We start from the raw sequence: 11,872 nt of genomic DNA, 5'->3' as shown, positions 1-11,872 counted from the left end.
TCCCGGAGGGCCCCATGGGCTGAAGTGGGGAGGGAAACCAGCCCATTGTGGGCTGGTGCGCCCCCCTTGGGCCCCCCATGCGCCTAGGGTTGGGAACCCTAGGGGAGGGGGCGCCTCCACTTGCCTTGGGGGCTACTCCACCCCTTGGCCGCCGCCCCCCTAGGAGATCCCATCTCCTAGGGCCGGTGCACCCCCCTAGGGGGCCTATATAAAGGGGGGGAGGGAGGGCAGCTGCACCTCAAGCCTTGGCACCTCCCTCTCCCCTGCTACACCTCTCCCTCTCGCAGAAGCTCGGCGAAGCCCTGCTGCGATCACTGCTGCATCCACCACCACGCCGTCGTGCTGCTGGATCTTCATAAACCTCTCCTTCCCCCTTGCTGGATCAAGAAGGAGGAGACGTCATCCACTCCGTACGTGTGTTGAACGCGGAGGTGCCGTCCGTTCGGCACTTGGTCATCGGTGATTTGAATCACGGCGAGTACGACTCCATCATCCCCGTTCTCTTGAACGCTTCCGCTCGCAATCTACACGAGTAGAACACAAGTGAGTTGTGGACGATACAAGTCATACTGCCTACCAGCATGTCATACTTTGGTTCGGCGGTATTGTTGGACGAGACGACCCGGACCAACATTACGCGTACGCTTACGCGAGACCGGTTCCCTCGACGTGCTTTGCACATAGATGGCTTGCGGGCGACTGTCTCTCCAACTTTAGTTGAACCAAGTATGGCTACGCCCGGTCCTTGCGAAGGTTAAAACGGAGTCTATTTGACAAACTATCCTTGTGGTTTTGATGCGTAGGTGAGATTGGTTCTTACTTAAGCCCGTAGCAGCCACGTAAAACTTGCAACAACAAAGTAGAGGACGTCTAACTTGTTTTTGCAGGGCATGTTGTGATGTGATATGGTCAAGGCATGATGCTGAATTTTATTGTATGAGATGATCATGTTTTGTAACCGAGTTATCGGCAACTGGCAGGAGCCATATGGTTGTCGCTTTATTGTAAGCAATGCAATCGCGATGTAATGCTTTACTTTATTACTAAACGGTAGTGATAGTCGTGGAAGCATAAAATTGGCGAGACGACAACGATGCTACGATGGAGATCAAGGTGTCACGCCGGTGACGATGGTGATCATGACGGTGCTTCGGAGATGGAGATCACAAGCACAAGATGATGATGGCCATATCATATCACTTATATTGATTGCATGTGATGTTTATCTTTTTATGCATCTTATCTTGCTTTGATTGACGGTAGCATTATAAGATGATCTCTCACTAAATTATCAAGAAGTGTTCTCCCTGAGTATGCACCGTTGCGAAAGTTCTTCGTGCTGAGACACCACGTGATGATCGGGTGTGATAGGCTCTACGTTCAAATACAACGGGTGCAAAACAGTTGCACACGCGGAATACTCAGGTTATACTTGACGAGCCAAGCATATACAGATATGGCCTCGGAACACGGAGACCGAAAGGTCGAGCGTGAATCATATAGTAGATATGATCAACATAATGATGTTCACCGATGAAACTACTCCATCTCACGTGATGATCGGACATGGTTTAGTTGATCTGGATCACGTGATCACTTAGAGGATTAGAGGGATGTCTATCTAAGTGGGAGTTCTTAAGTAATATGATTAATTGAACTTAAATTTATCATGAACTTAGTACCTGATAGTATCTTGCTTGTTTATGTTGATTGTAGATAGATGGCTCGTGCTGTTGTTCCGTTGAATTTTAATGCGTTCCTTGAGAAAGCAAAGTTGAAAGATGATGGTAGCAATTACACGGACTGGGTCCGTAACTATCCTCATTGCTGCACAGAAGAATTACGTCCTGGAAGCACCGCTGGGTGCCAGGCCTGCTGCTGGAGCAACACCAGATGTTATGAACGTCTGGCAGAGCAAAGCTGATGACTACTCGATAGTTCAGTGTGCCATGCTTTACGGCTTAGAATCGGGACTTCAACGACGTTTTGAACGTCATGGAGCATATGAGATGTTCCAGGAGTTGAAGTTAATATTTCAAGCAAATGCCCGGATTGAGAGATATGAAGTCTCCAATAAGTTCTATAGCTGCAAGATGGAGGAGAACAGTTCTGTTAGTGAGCATATACTCAAAATGTCTGGGTATAATAATCACTTGATTCAATTGGGAGTTAATCTTCCAGATGATTGCGTCATTGACAGAATTCTCCAATCACTGCCACCAAGCTACAAGAGCTTTGTGATGAACTATAATATGCAAGGGATGAACAAGACTATTCCCGAGCTCTTCGCGATGCTGAAAGCTGCGGAGGTAGAAATCAAGAAAGAGCATCAAGTGTTGATGGTCAACAAGACCACTAGTTTCAAGAAAAAGGGCAAAGGAAAGAAGAAGGGGAACTTCAAAAAGAACAGCAAGCCAGTTGCTGCTCAAGAGAAGAAACCCAAGTCTGGACCTAAGCCTGAAACTGAGTGCTTCTACTGCAAGCAGACTGGTCACTGGAAGCGGAACTGCCCCAAGTATTTGGCGGATAAGAAGGATGGCAAGGTGAACAAAGGTATATGTGATATACATGTTATTGATGTGTACCTTACTAATGCTCGCAGTAGCACCTGGGTATTTGATACTGGTTATGTTGCTAATATTTGCAACTCGAAACAGGGGCTACGGATTAAGCGAAGATTGGCTAAGGACGAGGTGACGATGCGCGTGGGAAACGGTTCCAAAGTCGATGTGATCGCGGTCGGCACGCTACCTCTACATCTACCTTCGGGATTAATATTAGACCTAAATAATTGTTATTTGGTGCCAACGTTGAGCATGAACATTATATCTGGATCTTGTTTAATGCGAGACGGTTATTCATTTAAATCAGAGAATAATGGTTGTTCTATTTATATGAGTAATATCTTTTATGGTCATGCACCCTTGAAGAGTGGTCTATTTTTATTGAATCTTGATAGTAGTACACATATTCATAATGTTGAAGCCAAAAGATGCAGAGTTGATAATGAAAGTGCAACTTATTTGTGGCACTGTCGTTTAGGTCATATCGGTGTAAAGCACATGAAGAAACTCCATACTGATGGACTTTTGGAACCACTTGATTATGAATCGCTTGGTACTTGCGAACCGTGCCTCATGGGCAAGATGACTAAAACACCGTTCTCCGGTACTATGGAGAGAGCAACAGATTTGTTGGAAATCATACATACCAATGTATGTGGTCCGATGAATATTGAGGCTCGTGGCGGATATCGTTATTTTCTCACCTTCACAGATGATTTGAGCAGATATGGATATATCTACTTAATGAAACATAAGTCTGAAACATTTGAAAAGTTCAAAGAATTTCAGAGTGAAGTTGAAAAACATCGTAACAAGAAAATAAAGTTTCTACGATCTGATCGTGGAGGAGAATATTTGAGTTACGAGTTTGGTGTACATTTGAAAAACTGTGGAATAGTTTCGCAACTCACGCCACCCGGAACACCACAGCGTAATGGTGTGTCCGAATGTCGTAATCGTACTTTACTAGATATGGTGCGATCTATGATGTCTCTTACCGATTTACCGCTATCATTTTGGGGATACACTCTAGAGACGGCCGCATTCACGTTAAACAGGGCACCATCAAAATCCGTTGAGACGACGCCTTATGAACTGTGGTTTGGCAAGAAACCAAAGTTGTCGTTTCTTAAAGTTTGGGGCTGCGATGCTTATGTGAAAAAGCTTCAACCTGATAAGCTCGAACCCAAATCGGAGAAATGTGTCTTCATAGGATATCCAAAGGAAACTATTGGATACACCTTCTATCACAGATCCGAAGGCAAGACTTTTGTTGCTAAATTCGGAAACTTTCTTGAGAAGGAGTTTCTCTCGAAAGAAGTGAGTGGGAGGAAAGTAGAACTTGATGAGGTAACTATACCTGCTCCCTTACTGGAAAGTAGATCATCACAGAAAACTGTTTCAGTGACACCTACACCAGTTAGTGAGGAAGCCAATGATAATGATCATGAAACTTCAGATCAAGATACTACTGAACCTCGTAGATCAACCAGAGTAAGATCCGCGCCAGAGTGGTACGGTAATCCTGTTCTGGAAGTCATGCTACTAGATCATGATGAACCTACGAACTATGAAGAAGCGATGGTGAGCCCAGATTCCGCAAAGTGGCTTGAAGCCATGAAATCTGAGATGGGATCCATGTATGAGAACAAAGTATGGACTTTGGTTGATTTGCCCGATGATCGGCAAGCAATTGAGAATAAATGGATATTTAAGAAGAAGACTGACGCTGATGGTAATGTTACTGTCTATAAAGCTCGACTTGTCGCAAAAGGTTTTCGGCAAGTTCAAGGGATTGACTACGATGAGACCTTCTCACCCGTAGCGATGCTTAAGTCCGTCCGAATCATGTTAGCGATTGCCGCATTCTATGATTATGAAATTTGGCAGATGGATGTCAAAACTGCATTCCTGAATGGATTTCTGGAAGAAGAGTTGTATATGATGCAACCGGAAGGTTTTGTCGATCCAAAAGGAGCTAACAAAGTGTGCAAGCTCCAGCGATCCATTTATGGACTGGTGCAAGCCTCTCGGAGTTGGAATAAACGTTTTGATAGTGTGATCAAAGCATTTGGTTTTATACAGACTTTCGGAGAAGCCTGTATTTACAAGAAAGTGAGTGGGAGCTCTGTAGCATTTCTAATATTATATGTGGATGACATATTGCTGATTGGAAATGATATAGAATTTCTGGATAGCATAAAGGGATACTTGAATAAAAGTTTTTTAATGAAAGACCTCGGTGAAGCTGCTTACATATTAGGCATTAAGATCTATAGGGATAGATCAAGACGCTTAATTGGACTTTCACAAAGCACATACCTTGACAAAATTTTGAAGAAGTTCAAAATGGATCAAGCAAAGAAAGGGTTCTTGCCTGTGTTACAAGGTGTGAAGTTGAGCAAGACTCAATGCCCGACCACTGCAGAAGATAGAGAGAATATGAAAGATGTTCCCTATGCATCAGCCATAGGCTCTATCATGTATGCAATGCTGTGTACCAGACCTGATGTGTGCCTTGCTATAAGTTTAGCAGGGAGGTACCAAAGTAATCCAAGAGTGGATCACTGGACAGCGGTCAAGAATATCCTTAGATACCTGAAAAGGACTAAGGATATGTTTCTCGTATATGGAGGTGACAAAGAGCTCACCGTAAAAGGTTACGTTGATGCAAGCTTTGACACTGATCCGGATGATTCTAAATCACAAACCGGATACGTGTTTACATTAAACGGTGGAGCTGTCAGTTGGTGCAGTTCTAAACAAAGCGTCGTAGCGGGATCTACATGTGAAGCGGAGTACATAGCTGCTTCGGAAGCAGCGAACGAAGGAGTCTGGATGAAGGAGTTCATATCCGATCTAGGTGTCATACCTAGTGCATCGGGTCCAATGAAAATCTTTTGTGACAATACTCGTGCAATTGCCTTGGCAAAGGAATCCAGATTTCACAAAAGGACCAAACACATCAAGAGACGCTTCAATTCCATCCGGGATCTAGTCCAGGTGGGAGACATAGAGATTTGCAAGATACATACGGATCTGAATGTTGCAGACCCGTTGACTAAGCCTCTTCCACGAGCAAAACATGATCAGCACCAAGGCTCCATGGGTGTTAGAATCATTACAGTGTAATCTAGATTATTGACTCTAGTGCAAGTGGGAGACTGAAGGAAATATGCCCTAGAGGCAATAATAAAGTTATTATTTATTTCCTTATATCATGATAAATGTTTATTATTCATGCTAGAATTGTATTAACCGGAAACATAATACATGTGTGAATACATAGACAAACAGAGTGTCACTAGTATGCCTCTACTTGACTAGCTCGTTAATCAAAGATGGTTATGTTTCCTAACCATAAACAATGAGTTGTTATTTGATTAACGAGGTCACATCATTAGTTGAATGATCTGATTGACATGACCCATTCCATTAGCTTAGCACCAGATCGTTTAGTATGTTGCTATTGCTTTCTTCATGACTTATACATGTTCCTATGACTATGAGATTATGCAACTCCCGTTTGCCGGAGGAACACTTTGGGTGCTACCAAACGTCACAACGTAACTAGGTGATTATAAAGGAGCATTACAGGTGTCTCCAAAGGTAGATGTTGGGTTGGCGTATTTCGAGATTAGGATTTGTCACTCCGATTATCGGAGAGGTATCTCTGGGCCCTCTCGGTAATACACATCACATAAGCCTTGCAAGCATTACAACTAATATGTTAGTTGTGAGATGATGTATTACGGAACGAGTAAAGAGACTCGCCGGTAACGAGATTGAACTAGGTATTGGATACCGACGATCGAATCTCGGGCAAGTAACATACCGATGACAAAGGGAACAACGTATGTTGTTATGCGGTCTGACCGATAAAGATCTTCGTAGAATATGTAGGAGCCAATATGGGCATCCAGGTCCCGCTATTGGTTATTGACCGGAGACATGTCTCGGTCATGTCTACATTGTTCTCGAACCCGTAGGGTCCGCACGCTTAAGGTTATGATGACAGTTATATTATGAGTTTATGCATTTTGATGTACCGAAGGTTGTTCGGAGTCCCGGATGTGATCACGGACATGACGAGGAGTCTCGAAATGATCGAGACGTAAAGATTGATATATTGGAAGCCTATGTTTGGACATCGGAAGTGTTCCGGGTGAAATCGGGATTTTACCGGGTTACCGGGAGGTTACCGGAACCCCCCGGGAGCCATATGGGCCTTCATGGGCCTTAGTGGAAAGGTGAAAGGGCTGCCCACAAGGGCTGCGCGCCTCCCCCCTTCCCCTAGTCCTATTAGGACTAGGAGAGGTGGCCGGCCACCCTTCTCCCTCTTTCCCACTTGGGGAATCCTAGTTGGAATAGGATTGGAGGGGAGTCCTACTCCCGGAAGGAGTAGGACTCCTCCTACGCCTCTCTATCTTGGCCGGCGCCCCCTTCCCCCTTGGCTCCTTTATATACTGAGGTAGAGACACCCCAAAGACACACAAGTTGATCCACGTGATCTATTCCTTAGCCGTGTGCGGTGCCCCCTGCCACCATATTCCTCGATAATACTGTAGCGGAGTTTAGACGAAGCCCTGCTGCTGTAGTTCATCAAGATCGTCACCACGCCATCGTGCTGACGGAACTCTTCCCCGACACTTTGCTGGATCGGAGTCCGGGGATCGTCATCGAGCTGAACGTGTGCTCGAACTCGGAGGTGCCGTAGTTTCGGTGCTTGATCGTTGGATCGTGAAGACGTACGACTACTTCCTCTACGTCGTGTCAGCGCTTCCGCAGTCGGTCTGCGTTGGGTATGTAGACAACACTCTCCCCCTCGTTGCTATGCATCACATGATCTTGTGTGTGCGTAGGGAATTTTTTTGAAATTACTACGAAACCCAACACGGATCTGGCCGTCTCCGCGCCGTCTGCACCCCGGCCTCGCCATGGCCGCGCCTCCCTGCTACCGGAGCCCCACGACCCCGCACCGAGCTCCTGCCGCGTCGCCATCCATCAAGTTCGCCGCCCCGCCAAGTCGTTGGAGCCCGCCGTGGCGTCCGAACCCTGCTGCTGCATCTCACTGCCGTCCCACCGGAGTTCCCTGCCCGTCGACTCTCTTTGCTTCCTTTCCCTGAACCTCTCTCTCTTTTCTTCAGTCCACAGCAGCAGTCGCTGCATCCTCTCGCGGGTGAGACGAGCAGATGAGCCGCACGCCCCTGCCTCCTTCCCCACACCCGGATCTGCCGATGTGCCGCCCCGGAGCCCCGCATCCAAGTCCCGCGCCCCCATGACCTCGCTGCAGCTCGGCGCCGCCGCAAGTCCACGTCATCGACGGCCTCTGCTTCCCCTACAACAGATCGAGCGCCTTGCCCGCTTGCGTTGACTTTGCCTGGGCCGGCCTTGCCTCGGCCTGCATCGGCTCCCGCTGGATCTCCACCTCGCCCGCGCCTGGGCCTCTTTGCACAAGGCCCAGCGAGCCTCCTCAGCCTATAGCGACCGGCCCAGCCGCCTACCGCATCCAGCCCAGCACCGAACCGGGCCTTGGCCCATGTTTGCAGGGCACAGCGTCTCTCGTGTGTTTTGTTTGGGCTAGGTAGTTTCGGCCCGTGACTATTTTTTTCCCTGCTGCTAATTTGTCTAATTTCCCAGAGTTTTGCCAGCTTTATAGTTTAGCCCCTAAACATCATGCATTTTATAACTCCCCAACCGTGCATCGGATTAAAACAAACTTTATATGAAACTTGTTTAGAATTTTGTCTAGATTCATAATATCCAACTTTCGTTCATGTTTGACATGTTTAAAATGATGTTTGTTTAAATTTGCTCCTATGCCATGTTAAAATGATTTAATTCATAACTGAATAGCCGTAGCTCGGTTTTAAATAATCTTTATATGTAAATGGGGTAGAATTTTGCCTTGTTTAACATGGTGGCATCATCTTGCATGTTTAACAACTCTAAAATATGGCTTAGGGCAGAACAGTACCAAATCTATAATATGCTCACGGGGTTTTACCGGAATTGTTGTTCGTTACTTCCGGCCCTCATTTAAACATGACTAGATAGGTAGTTTTACTTTGCTTCACCTCTTGCCATGTTTAACAACATTTAATATTGTTGGGTACATAAACGAGTTCGAACTAAATAACCTGAATGTGGTGCTTCGTCAATATGCAACGGAGTTGCATATTGAGCTCCACTTAATTTGTAGGATTGTTTATGCATTTTGCCAGGCCATGCTTCATTAAACCGGACATGCATCATACTCGATTGTGCATCATACCATGTTCATGTGTTGGTTTGTTTACTATGTTGTGTGCTTCTTTCCGGTGTTGCTTCTTCGGGTTGGTTCCGGTAACGTCATGATTGTGAGGACCTGTTCATCTACGTCCGTTTGTCTTCTGCATGGACTCGTTCTTATTCCTTGCGGGATCTCAGGCAAGATGACCATATCCTCGAAATCACTTCTATCTTTGCTTGCTGGTTGCTCGCTCTTTTGCTATGCCTATGCCGCGATACCTACCACTTGCTTGTCATGCCTCCTATATTGTTGAGCCAAGCCTCTAACCCACCTTGTCCTAGCAAACCGTTGTTTGGCTATGTTGTTGGAAATATGCCCTAGAGGCAATAATAAAATGATTATTATATTTCCTTGTTCATGATAATTGTCTATTATTCATGCTATAATTGTATTATCCGGAAATCATAATATATGTGTGAATACATAGACCACAATGTGTCCCTAGTGAGCCTCTAGTTGACTAGCTCGTTGATCAACAGATAGTCATGGTTTCCTGGCTATGGACATGGGGATGTCATTGATAACGGGATCACATCATTAGAAGAATGATGTGATGGACAAGACCCAAACCTAAGCATAGCACAAAGATCGTGTAGTTCGTTTGCTGTAGCTTTTCTGGATGTCAAGTATCATTTCCTTAGACCATGAGATCGTGCAACTCCCGGATGCCGTAGGAGTGCCTTGGGTGTGCCAAACATCACAACGTAACTGGGTGACTATAAAGGTACATTACAGGTATCTCCGAAAGTGTCTGTTGGGTTGGCACGAATCGAGACTGGGATTTGTCACTCCGTATGACGGAGAGGTATCTCTGGGCCCACTCGGTAACGCATCATCATAATGAGCTCAATGTGATCAAGTGTTTGATCACGGGATCATGCATTATGGTACGAGTAAAGTGACTTGCCGGTAACGAAACTGAACAAGGTATTGGGATACCGACGATTGAGTCTCGGGCAAGTAACGTACCGATTGACAAAGGGAATTAAGTACGGGATTGATTAGGTCCTCGACATCGTGGTTCATCCGATGAGATCATCGAGGAGCATGTGGGAGCCAACATGGGTATCCAGATCCCGCTGTTGGTTATTGACCAGAGAGTCGTCTCGGTCATGTCTGCTTGTCTCCCGAACCCGTAGGGTCTACACACTTAAGGTTCGGTGACGCTAGGGTTGTATAGATATGAGTATGCAGTAATCCAATTGTTCGGAGTCCCGGATGAGATCCTGGACGTCACGAGGAGTTCCGGAATGGTCCGGAGGTGAAGAATTATATATAGGAAGTGTAGTTTCGGCCATCGGGAAAGTTTCGGGGTCACCGGTATTGTACCGGGACCACCGGATGAGTCCCGGGGGTCCACCGGGTGGGGCCACCCATCCCGGAGGGCCCCATGGGCTAAAGTGGGGAGGGAAACCAGCCCATAGTGGGCTGGTGCGCCCCCCTTGGGCCCCCCATGCACCTAGGGTTGGGAACCCTAGGGGATGGGGCGCCTCCACTTGCCTTGGGGGCTACTCCACCCCTTGGCCGCCGCCCCCCTAGGAGATCCCATCTCCTAGGGCCGGTGCACCCCCCTAGGGGGCCTATATAAAGGGGGGGAGGGAGGCCAGCCGCACCTCAAGCCTTGGCGCCTCCCTCTCCCCTGCTACACCTCTCCCTCTCGCAGAAGCTCGGCGAAGCCCTGCTGCGATCACTGCTGCATCCACCACCACGCCGTCGTGCTGCTGGATCTTCATCAACCCTCTCCTTCCCCCTTGCTGGATCAAGAAGGAGGAGACGTCATCCGCTCCGTACGTGTGTTGAACGCGGAGGTGCCGTCCGTTCGGCACTTGGTCATCGGTGATTTGAATCACGGCGAGTACGACTCCATCATCCCCGTTCTCTTGAACGCTTCCGCTCGCGATCTACAAGGGTATGTAGATGCACTCTCCTCTCGTTGCTAGATGACTCCATAGATTGATCTTGGTGAAATGTAGGAAAAAATTTGTTTTCTGCAACGTTCCCCAACATATGTTACCGCTTTGCTCAGCCCCTCTTATAGCGTTGTTAGTTGCAGGTGAAGATTGAAGTTTGTTCCTTGTTGGAACATGGAGATATTGTTCCTTGTTGGAACATGTTTACTTGTTGGGATATCACAATATATCTTATTTAATTAATGCATCTATATACTTGGTAAAGGGTGGAAGGCTCGGCCTTATGCCTGGTGTTTTGTTCCACCCTTGCCGCCCTAGTTTCCATCATATCGGCGTTATGTTCCCGGATTTTGCGTTCCTTACGCGGTTGGGTAATAATGGGAACCCCTTGACAGTTCGCCTTGAATAAAACTCCTCCAGCAAGGCCCAACCTTGGTTTTACCATTTGCACTAACAACCTATAACCTTCCCTTGGGTTTTCGTGAGCCCGAGGGTCATCTTTATTTTAAACCCCCCCGGGCCAGTGCTCCTCTGAGTGTTGGTCCGAAATGGGCAGCCTGCGGGGCCACCTCGGGGCAACTCGAGGGTTGGTTTTACTCGTAGCTTGACCTATCCGGTGCGCCCTGAGAATGAGATATGTGCAACTCCTATCGGGATTTGTCGGCGTATCGGGTGGCTTTGCTGGTCTTGTTTTACCATTGTCGAAATGTCTTGTAACCGGGATTCCGAGTCTGATCGGGTCTTCCCGCTAGAAGGAATATCCTTCGTTGACCGTGAGAGCTTGTGATGGGCTAAGTTGGGACACCCCTGCAGGGATTTGAACTTTCGAAAGCCGTGCCCGCGGTTATGGGCAGATGGGAATTTGTTAATGTTCGGTTGTAGAAAACCTGAAGTTGACCTTAATTAAAATCCATCAACCGCGTGTGTAACCGTGATGGTCTCTTTCCGGCGGAGTCCGGGAAGTGAACACGGTGTTGGAGTTATGCTTGACGTAGGTTGTTTTAGGATCACTTCTTGATCATAGTTCATCGACCGTGCTTTTGCCTTCTCTCCTCGCTCTCTTTTGCGAATATGTTAGCCACCATATATGCTACTCGCTTGCTGCA

The sequence above is a fragment of the Triticum urartu genome, chromosome 7 (genome assembly GCF_003073215.2).
Source record: "Triticum urartu cultivar G1812 chromosome 7, Tu2.1, whole genome shotgun sequence".
Classification (NCBI taxonomy): domain Eukaryota; kingdom Viridiplantae; phylum Streptophyta; class Magnoliopsida; order Poales; family Poaceae; genus Triticum; species Triticum urartu.
This window is presented reverse-complemented; position numbering follows the sequence as displayed.